This window comes from Heterocephalus glaber, unplaced genomic scaffold (assembly GCF_053883595.1).
Source record: "Heterocephalus glaber isolate CG9 unplaced genomic scaffold, H.glaber_assembly_v1.0 deba00001461, whole genome shotgun sequence".
NCBI classification, from domain to species: domain Eukaryota; kingdom Metazoa; phylum Chordata; class Mammalia; order Rodentia; family Bathyergidae; genus Heterocephalus; species Heterocephalus glaber.
In genome coordinates, this window is record NW_028258308.1 from 23,532,842 (window position 1) to 23,543,654 (window position 10,813).

At 39.8% G+C, this 10,813-nt stretch overlaps 2 pseudogenes; both read right to left on the reverse strand.

Moving 5' to 3' along the window:
• Nucleotides 1-343: 343 nt before the first annotated feature.
• Nucleotides 344-2,042, reverse strand: LOC147826757 (uncharacterized; annotated as a pseudogene).
• A 7,069-nt stretch (nt 2,043-9,111) lies between these two features.
• LOC101717095 (keratin, type I cytoskeletal 18 pseudogene) lies at nt 9,112-10,607 on the reverse strand (annotated as a pseudogene).
• Nucleotides 10,608-10,813: the final 206 nt, after the last annotated feature.

Consider the following 10,813-nt stretch of genomic DNA (forward strand, 5'->3'; position numbering starts at 1 on the left):
TGATCATCTACAAAGCTGTGTGAAAACAAATCAACTTTGTCAAAAACACATGTTCACAACTCCTGAAAATATTTATCTTAATATAAAATATAGCAGAAAATTGTTTTGTTACACAGAATACAGAGTATACACACCAAAAATTTAAAACAAAAGTAGTGTCAAAATCCTAATTAACAAAAAGCAATTAACAAAATTCAGTTTTTAGTGGCCTATATCTCCAAATTGTAAAGACTAAACAAAAACTACACAAATACTAACTCTACTTGAAAGTAAAAAATACATTTTAATTCACCATGCTTGACACTATGTATTAATATCTATCAACTTAATATTTTTTATATTACACACTGCAGATACACAATTCATATATTTAGGTGATTTACTGAAAAACAAATAATGTATGTACTTTAGGGTATCTCTATCTAGGATTTTATTTTTGGAAATTTTACAGAGAAATATTGACCTCAAGTTTTCTGTATTAATTACTCCTACAGGTCTTATAAGAAATTTTCACAGGATTTTCAAAATAGGCTTACATATATAAAGTTTCTCTCCAGTGAGATTTCTTTATGTATTTGATAATACATGTGTATACTGAAAGCATACCCACATTGCTTACATATACATGGTTTCTCTCTATTGTGAGTGTCTTTGGCAAACACCCCAAATGCTGAAAGCTTTCTCACATTACTTACATGCATAGAATTAATGCAGAGTGTGAGTTCTTTCATGTATTTTACAATAACGTTGTGTACTAAAAGCTTTTCCACATTGTTTACATACATAGGGTTTCTCTCCCATGTGAATTTTTTCACGTATTTTACAATAATATTGTGTACTAAAAGCTTTCCTGCATTGCTTACATACATAGGGTTTCTCCCCTGTGTGAATTCTTTCATGTTGTTTACAAGTATCTTGTGTACTAAAAGTTTTCTCACATTGCTTACATACATAGGGTTTCTCCCCAGTATGAATTATTTCATGTATTTTACAGTAATCTTGTGTACTAAAGGATTTTCCACATTGCTTACATACATAAGGTTTCTCCCCTGTGTGAATATTTTCATGTATTTTACGGTAATGTTGCGTACTAAAAGCTTTCCCACATTGCTTACATATATAGGGCTTCTCCCCAGTGTGAATTATTTTGTGTATTTTATAATAATCTTGTGTACTAAAAGCTTTCCCACACTGCTTACATACATAGGGTTTCTCCTCTGTGTGAATTCTTTCATGTATTTTACAATAACGTTGTGTACTGAAAGCTTTCCACATTGCTTACATACATAGGGTTTCTCCCCATTGTGATTTCTTTCATGGATCTGAATATCATTAGGTGTGCTGGAAGCTTTCAAATTTTTCTTATATATAAAGGTCTTCTCCCTAAAGTGAGTTCTTTCACTAAGATCAGAGTAGGATTTCCCACATTGAACATATTCAGAGGGTTTCTCTCTCCAGTCTTTGTCCTTGCATGCTTCTGAAAGGACTAGAAATCACCACAGGTTCTTCCATGTTCATTACATTTACAAACCTTCTCTTCCAATCCCAAGTACTCATATGTCTTCAGTCCAGTGTGAGCTACAATGCGCACATTTAGTGACAAATGCCCAATCAAGGGCTTTCTGCAAACAAAGCTTTCAGCTGGTTTTAAACCAGCTTGTTTCATGTCCACATTAGCATCTGGAGTCCAAAAGAATATTTCTTCCTATTGATTCCAACCTCTATTTTGATAGCATTTCTCTACCTTTTCATTTCTTAGATTTCTCCAGTAACTTTTGTACTCTTCTTCAACTTCCCAGTTATCCCAGGCTCTTTCCATAGCAGCCATGTTCCTAAAAGTTTCCTTCATCACATCTCTGTAGAGCTTCTTTTGGGATGGATTCAGCAAAACCCACTTCTCTATGGTGAAGTTCACAGCCTCATCCTCAAAGGTCACTGCCTCCATTGTGTGGCTTCAGGTTTTCCCAGGGTCCTTCCCATGCAGTATACAGCCAATAGAAGTCACAGACATTGGCGTAGCAAGGAGGGGGGAGGTTGCTCTCAGCAATGTAGTCTCCTGGAAATTTTAGAACAGTAATTCTGCTTGCCACTGTCCCACAACCTTTGTTGTCCTATCCCAGCCTCAGTGTTAGGCAGTGTACCTGTGTGCTTGAGCCTCCTTTAGAAGTGAGTCTTAGGGCTGGGGATTTAACTCAGTGGTTCCAGAACCTGCCTCGTAAAGCTCAAGGTCCCGAGTTCAATCCCCAGTACCCCCCCCCAAAAAAAAAACAAAACAGAAGTGAGTCTTTCTTAGTATTTCGAGCTCTCTCCCTCATTTATTAGTGGTTAGTCTTCAGGAGGATTTTCTACTCCTTCCCCAGTAGTGGTAGTAAGTAATAGTAGTATCAAATTATGTCTACTGATGGCCAGGGATTTAGCTCAGTGGTTCCACCGCCTGTCTCACAAGCACAAGGTCCAGAGTTCAATCCCCGGTACCAAAAAAAAAAAATTATTTCTACTGTCCTCCAAATGAAGGTATTTAGCTTCTACCTCCAAGAAATACAGTCTTTGGCTTTGTCATGGGATTGAGTGGGTGTACTATCCTTCTCTCAGACGCTGAGGGATTTGGCTTCTGCTTCTCCCACAAAAGCAGCATCTGCATTCTGGGGGAATATTTGCTGACCCTCCATCAGTGACTTAAGGCTTTTGCTTGTGGCAGAGTGGTCCAGGAAACAGGTGGGGTTTTGTGCCTGGCCACCTCAGCAGCAGCTGTTCTGTGTATCTGTGCCTTTCCAGTGTCCTGTTGTGCCCCTGCTGTCTCTTGTGAACACCTTGGAAGCGGCTCCAGCACCACAGCTTCCAGGAGGCATCGCTGCTCTGGAGCCCTCCGTCTGGGCCCTCACAGCCAGCGCAGTCCCGAAAGCGCAAATTCAACACGGGGGCCATGCGGCTGCGGTGGGGATGGCAGAGCCCCATGGTGCAGAGGGCCACACCATGGACTCAGACGAGCGCCTCCCCACCTTGAGACCCAAAGGCCGGGGGAGGAGCCGCGGGACTCCAGGCCCAGAGGGGCAGGCTAGTTGCAGTCTTTCAAACAATGAACAAAATAAAGTCCTGCAGCAAATTCCATCATAGGGTAACGTGAAAACTTGCATTATAAGTGATTCCTTGGAGGTATTTTATGGTATAACAGGAAATTTTGGATACTTCCTTTTTGCTAAATAACTAAGGATACATTTCCCCTACCCATTCTTTTTGTTCTAAATATATGTGTTATTCAATGCCTAGTTGGAAATATGTGGAGAATATTTTAAAATCCATCTATACTCTTAAAACAGAATATTCAACACATCTTCCCGAGTATATGTCAGCTGGGATTCATTGGAACTCATACTGGAGTTGAGATTGAAGTTATTATATCCAACTTCCCACAAGCCAGGAAGTGGCTCAGTCATGTGTCAAATTTACTGTACAAACAAAAAAACTCAGACTAGAAAAGCAAAAGCTACAGGTGCTTCTTTCTGGAGTTCTTCTTTTTTATTTTTTTTGTATTAAATTATTGTATTGGTACATTGCAGGTATACAACACAATTACATTTCTCATTGGGAATTGTACCTTTATTTAATGCATCTTGGTTCTTATTTTTTCCCCATTCCTAGCCCTCCCTTCACGCCCTCCACCCTTCCCTATTTACAAAGACTTTATTTCCATTTTTTCCAGTTCTCATCATTTTTCCTTTCCCTTCTTTCCTTTCCCCTGCCCCTCCCACTACCCCTACCCCTTTTCACCTTTGCTTCCTATTTTACATTATCGATTATTCATTCTAATCATTGGTACATTTTAGGTATACAATATAATGACATTCATCATTGGAAATTTGCACCTTTACATAGTCTCTCTTGGTTCTTATTTTTCACCTTTGCCCAGCCCTCCCTTCAACCCCTCCAGTCCTCCCTATTTACAAAGATTTTGTTCCTACTTTTCCATTTTCTCATATTAATCCCATTCCCTTCTATCCTTTCCCCTAGCCCTCCCACTTCCTTCCCTTTGCCCCTTTTCTTCCTATTTCACATTACCTATTATACATTTAGTCCTTATTTACACTTTCAGTTTCTCACACCAGAGAAACTATTCGGTATTTACACATCTGTCCTATTTATTTCACTTAAGAGTATCGCCTCAATGTGCATCCATTTAGCTATAAATGTCTCTAATTTCTCATTTTTTATGGCTGAGTAGTACTCCATTTTATTAAAAAAAACCACATTTTCTTGATCCAGTCTCCAGTTGATGGGCATTTGGGCTGTTTCCAAGTTTCAGCTATTACAAACTGTGCTGCTATGAACATGGGTGCACATATATCAATGTGGTATGATTCTTTTAATTCTTTGGGGAAGATCCCCAGCAGTGCAATAGTGTGGTCAAATGGGACTTCCAGTCCTAGTTCTTTGAGGTATCTCCATACTGATTTCCATAGTGCTTGCACCAGTCTACACTTCCACCAGCAGTGAAGTAGGGTTCCTCTTTCCCCACAGCCCTGCCAGCATTTGTTATTGGTTGATTTCATGATAGCAGCCATTCTTTCTGCAGTGAAGTGGAATCTCAGCATTGTTTTCATCTGCATCTCTCGAATGACCAGTGATGTTGAACATTTTTTCATGTATTTATTTGCTATTTCTACTTCTTTGAGAAATGTCTGTTCATTTCAGATGCCCATTTTTCAGTTGGGTCTTTAAATTTGGGAGGTCTGATCTTTTTAAGCTCTTTATAGATTTGAGATAGTAGACCCTTGTCTGAGGAAGAGCAGGTAAAGATTTTTTTCCCACATTGTGGGTTGTCTCTTCACACTGCTGGTGGTTTCTCTTGCTGTGCAGAAGCTTTTTAATAAGAAGAGATCCCATTTGTTTGTGCTAGTTCACGGGCAACTGAGGTTTTGTTCATAAAATCTTTTCCTACACCGATGTCTTCAAGGGTTCTACCTAACCAGTTCTTCTTTAAATCATGTTTTATCCTAACTTTTTGATTCAAAACTATAGGATACATCAAATGACACTAACTTTTAATTTCTGTATGTCTCACAGAAATAACTAAAATGAATTCTAATGAAACCACATTTAATTTGTCCATTAAAACATTATTTTTGTACCAGAAACTCACAGGACCTGGTCCTTACTCTCAAGTAATCTGTAGTCTTCTTGGTGAATAGGTACATAAAATAAGTCACAACATAACACACTATCATCAGATAAAGAAACAGAGCCATAGTAAGAGAGTCATTAAAAGTCAGAAAACTAAGAAAATTGGAGGTACCAAGCAAGCTCCAAGATTGAAAAAAACTTTCAGGAAGGAGTATGGACTCCTTATTACATGTTTATGTCATTTTCCTTTTTTCGTAAAGGAATACTCAGCACCTAATCCACTGAAACAACCTTTAAAGTAACTTACTGTACCTCATAAATATGTGTACTCACTCATGCATGCAATACTATCCTGCGTACTGACTATAAACCAAGCACTATTTTAAGAGCTGGAGATGTAGCAGTGACCAAAATAGTCTCTGCTGTCCTGGAGTTTACTTAGAGAACAGCAGGAGCAAACAGTAAAGAAATTTGAAAGTGTACACATAAAATATGTCCGATGATAAGTGTTATGAAGGACAAAATAAGGGACTAGAGTGTAACAATGGTCATTTTAAATCAAGTGGTCAAAAAAACTCCTCTTAGGATAGAGGAGTAGTTAAGCAGAGGCCTGGATGAAAAGAGAAGTGAGACATGCTGATAGCTGGTAGAAGAGCATTCCAAGCAAGTGTGAAGGCCCTGAGGCAAAAGCACATCTGCCTGGAATCTTTGAGAATTACACTGTAAAGCAAGATAATTATTCGACTTGAGACCAGGGAAATATCAGGGTCTGAGATGATTAGGATGTTGTTAGCCATGGCAGGATACTGGCTTTTGCTTTGATCTTGAAAAATCAGTGGGAAATTTTATGCAGATGAAAGACATTACCTGTCTTACGTTCTAAAAGTCATACTGTGGCTGATCAATGAAAAATAAGTTGAAGGGAGTAAGGGTGAATAAATGGGAGATGCACTCCGAAGCTCTTTCACTAATCCAGAAGAGCAATGATGGAAGGGAAATCCTGTGAATCCAATGAATGTGCTGAGAAAAGATAAGATTCCAAACATAGTCCAACAGTGTTTGCTGGTATGGGACATAAGAAACAAAGTTGCATTAAGGTGAATTTTCTGGCCTAGCAACTAGCAGGTACACAGCAGTTGCCATTTATAAGTCAAGAAAACTGAGTTCCATCAGAGCAGGGGCTGGGCCCAGGGGAGGGAGCAGGTTAAAAAGTCCATTATGACTCAGGAAGCTGCTGTAGTAGAAACCTGAGTTTAAGGCCAGCCTGGGAAACACTGAAAGCTCTGTCTCAAGAGGAAAAAAAAAAAAAAAGAGAACTAGAAGCCCATTATGGATGTATGATATTTGAGTTGGCTATTAATCTTCCAAGTGGTCATAATTAGCAGGCAATTAGATAAGAGTTTAAAGTCTAGGGAAGAAGAGTTGGAGTTGAACATATGCATTTGTGAATCTTCACCTTACACATGATACTTAATGTGGTCAAGCTTTGTGAGATCACATGGGGAAGAATGTAGATAGAAAGAGGGTAAGGACTGAGTCCTGGGATCCCCCCATGTTAAAAGATGAATGTTTTCAGTTTTGAATCTATAGAATTGATGCTACACTAGTCAAATGCTAAAATTCTGCCCAGCATGAAGTAAAACAAAATTCCTATTTCATCAAGTCACTGAGTGACATTTAAAGTTCAGAGTATTTGTAGCAATCACAAGTATCCTAAGAAAGAGTAAAGTCTAAGCTTGGACTGAGGGCCAAAACTGTCTTCCTCAACCCTCTCATTTAAAAATAGCAACGGCAACAACAATAATAAGGAAAATATATATGTATCATTAGGTAATGTTGCAATAAGCTCAAAGGTAGATTCATTTTCCTACTGTACCATTGTAACTATAAGTCTCCTCTAAATAGCTTGATTAGAAATACAGTGTCACTCTCAAGCTAATAGCAGTTTATAGACAGAGGAAAGGAGCCTGAAGAGGATGAAAAATAATTGAAAGAACAAGTAGATATGAACCTTACAAATAACATTGCCAACCAGAATTAGGCAGATAAGCCCAAGGCAGTAACAGCAGCGGGTTGAGATAGGTACACAGACAAAAACAGGAGTGAACAAATACCAGCAAACACAAGAAGTGAGAAGTCCAAATTTCAATAAAACAAACACCTGTCAATCAAGGGAAGCTTGCAACAGAGGTAGCGGAGGCTGCTGAGAGAAAGAGCTAAAGAAAAGGCATGGGATCTGCAATGGGAAGCAGGAGAGTGCAAGTTGTTTGATATCTTTGGAGTGTGAGGTGCTTTTTAAAGCTGAGATAATAATTGGAATCTAGAACATGGAGGACAATCTCAACCATATTAAAAAATGAGCACTTGATTCTCAGTGTGTTGGGTCCAATGCAAGGTTTCCAAGCAAGGTAGTACTTCCTGCTCTCCTACCCTGCCTCACTTTCCCCACAGGCCTATGATATAACTCATCCTCACAGGAATACTATGAGGTATGTGTCATGGTACTCAAAACTATGAGGCTCTGATTAAATAACGTATTCACAAGTTCACATGTAATGAGGGAATAGCCTGGATCCTGGACACTTGTTAGACTCAGCAATCTGTGTTATCTGCACACTGTCGGTGACCCCAATATCCAGCTCTAAATCATTAAGACTGACCACCTCTTAGGGCATATCACTATCTCTGAGGACCATTCCAACAGAAGAATTTTCAAAATTCTTTATGAGCAATAAATAGAAATATCATAAAAATAAGCTTATAGAGTCCCAGTGTTACTAGGACTCTTCTGAACTTCTCTATACACGGACTCATGTAAAGGGAAAAAAGATCAAAAGGGGAAGGGAAAAAACAAAACAGGACTGAGCCTTATACCTGTTGAAGAAAATAGATAATGTTGGGACTTTTCTTCCTTTTTTTCCATACCTGTGCAATAAAGATGTCTGTTTCTATTATTTAAATTAACTAGAAAGGTTTGCCTCCCCCCACTTTCAATAGCTTTGTATAGAGCACGTAATTGAACTTCAGTTCCTCAGGCAAAGATTTCTTTCAGTGTTGTTACAATATTATTCAAAGCAAGTTTTATTTTATACTTGGCAACTTTAAGCAGAATGTCAATGATGCTCCACATATTAGTTATATTAGAGAGAGAACACCATGAAACTCTCAAAACCTTGATTATTGGAGGAATGAAAAATTCATGTCGTGCTCTGGTGGAGCAAAGCTTTGGCAGGGCTAGTGAACCTCCTTCAAAGTGTACCCACAAAGTTTCCAACCTGCTATTTCAGATAAATGACTTTCATTTTAGTGTTTGCTTGTACTTGATAAGGTTATTGGGTTGATTCGAGCTGCTTTCAACACCTTGAAGGCAAAGGATGTCATAATACCTACTGTCCTCACTACGCACTACTGCTTTTCTAAGATTCTTGCCATAATAAACTAGATATAAACAGGAAATATTCTACTTCTTATTGTATATTGTTTTTGCTCTGAGATAAGTAAATATAACTACCAGAAATGCCAATGAGGATTTCATGTTGATGCTTATATGAGTTTTCTAGCCTGTAGGTAGAAGCAAGATCTCTTAATTCATGATGCCAAGTATCAGCTCACAGCAAGACAAGTATCAAAACATTTATTCTAGACATGGAGTTAAGAATTCTAATAGAATTTCTATTTTCTCCATAATTATATCATTTTTAAAAGTCTCTTGACACTTTAAAATACAGAGGATTGGAAAGTACAGATCATCAGATCCATCTGTTCTTCACATAAACAAGTGAGATTTTGAAGTAGAAGTTATCCCTTGTACCACCACCCTATCACCCTACCTTTACCCAGAGTTAACAGATTTATAGCAGTACACAAAGCTTTAAGGCTTTGAAAGATTTAAATGTAGACCTCCAAAACTATTGCTGCACAATAACCAGCATACCAGTCATAGAAATCCCACATGGAAAAACTATTTCTGAAGCCATATGGTCTTCTTCATGATTACAAATTCTGAATTTCTTTTCTTTTTTCCAGTGACCTCTGAACTTTCATTCCCCCCGTCTTCCCCAGGGGCACCCTACTCCTGCTGCCTCCCCATCTCATGACTTTGTTGTCATTGCTCTCAAACACCATTTTGCTGTCCACAAATCTTCTGATGGTGATCTTTTAGTTGGCTTGCACAGAGTTGCTGCTGCCCTGGGCATCCTAGAGATTGAAGTCCTCCCCATCTTCCAGCAAGTGGAAGTTTGTAGCAATCTCAGTCTCCATCTTGATCTTGACATTTAGCAGGGCCTTGTACTCCTGAGCTTGGCATTGCCCCCCTGCCTGGGTCTGTGTAAGCTCCAGCTCCAAGTGCACCAGGACTTGGGTGAGATGCTCCATCTCCATGGCATATCAGGCCCCACATCCCTTGAGCTATTCTCCAGACTGACCTTCAGATTTCTCCTGGAGTCCAGGTATCTCTGACAACTGGGCTGTGCATTTCAGCTCAAGAACATCATTTCTACAGCTCCAATCTCAGTGCTCTCCTCAGTGTGCTGGGACTAGTATTGGTTCAGCTTCTCTCTAGTCTTCTGAGCCAGCTGGTCAAACTGGGCCCAGATGAGTGCCATGATCTTGCTAGATCCTGAGATGTGGGGGGCATTTACCTCCACAGCCAACCCAGAGCTGGCAATCTGGACTTGGCAGCCTTTGACTTTTCCTTGTGGTTTTTCTTCATAAACAGCAGCTTCTCCTTGATAGCTTCGATTGCAGGCTACAGCTGCACCCCTGGGGTATGGGTGTCATCGGTGACCTTGTAGAGACTATGGATGTCAATCTCCACAGACTGGCACCTGGCCAACTCCATCTCATATGTGACTCTAAAGTCTTCAGCAGCAAGATCAGCATGTCCTCAGCCTCTGACTTGGGCCTCCTTCTTCTCCAGATCTTCCCAGATTTTGCTCTCCAGCCTTCATTGATTAATTATTGGCTTCCAGGATCCTCACTATGCCCAGGTAGGAGGCCAAGTGATCATTTGGGTCTTGCATGGTCTCCTCAGTCTGGGTGCCACCCATTCATGCCAGACCCCTGGCCATTCCAGAAAAGAGAATCCTAGGCTCCCAGCCATCACACAAGCTGATAGAGCGGGACACTGGTATCCCAGAGCCAGAGTCCCAGCATCTGCATGGACACTAACCACATTGTCCAGTGGATGGCACTGCCTGGCTGGAAGGCTGGACAGAGGCCAGGCCAGTAGTTGCTAGAGAAGATGATGGAAAGGGTGGTGACACTCATGCTGACGAGAGGAAGACGAGAGACTAAGACTCAAGTTCAGGCCGCCTAAATTCCAAACATCTAATCACAGAGCACTGTGCAATCTGAAGTGCACTTCCCACACAAAGTTCTCTTCTTAAAGTCAAGGCCTCCTCCATTCTTCACTCCCTGCCCCATCACTACACACACACACACACACACACACACACACACACACACCTCATTGCATTGATCCCTTTCTCTCTAAGACTGACTTCTAAGAAAAGAAAGGTAAGAAATAGAAAAGCAAATAAATACTTGGCACCTACATATTCAATATCTAGCTCCATGCAGAGTGGAAAAGTTATAAAAATATGAGGTGAAATGGTTTCTTTGCTATGAGTTTATGAAGTCAGAAACTAATATAAAAGTTGTGCATATATTCTAAAGAAAGAGGAAAAGCAAATAT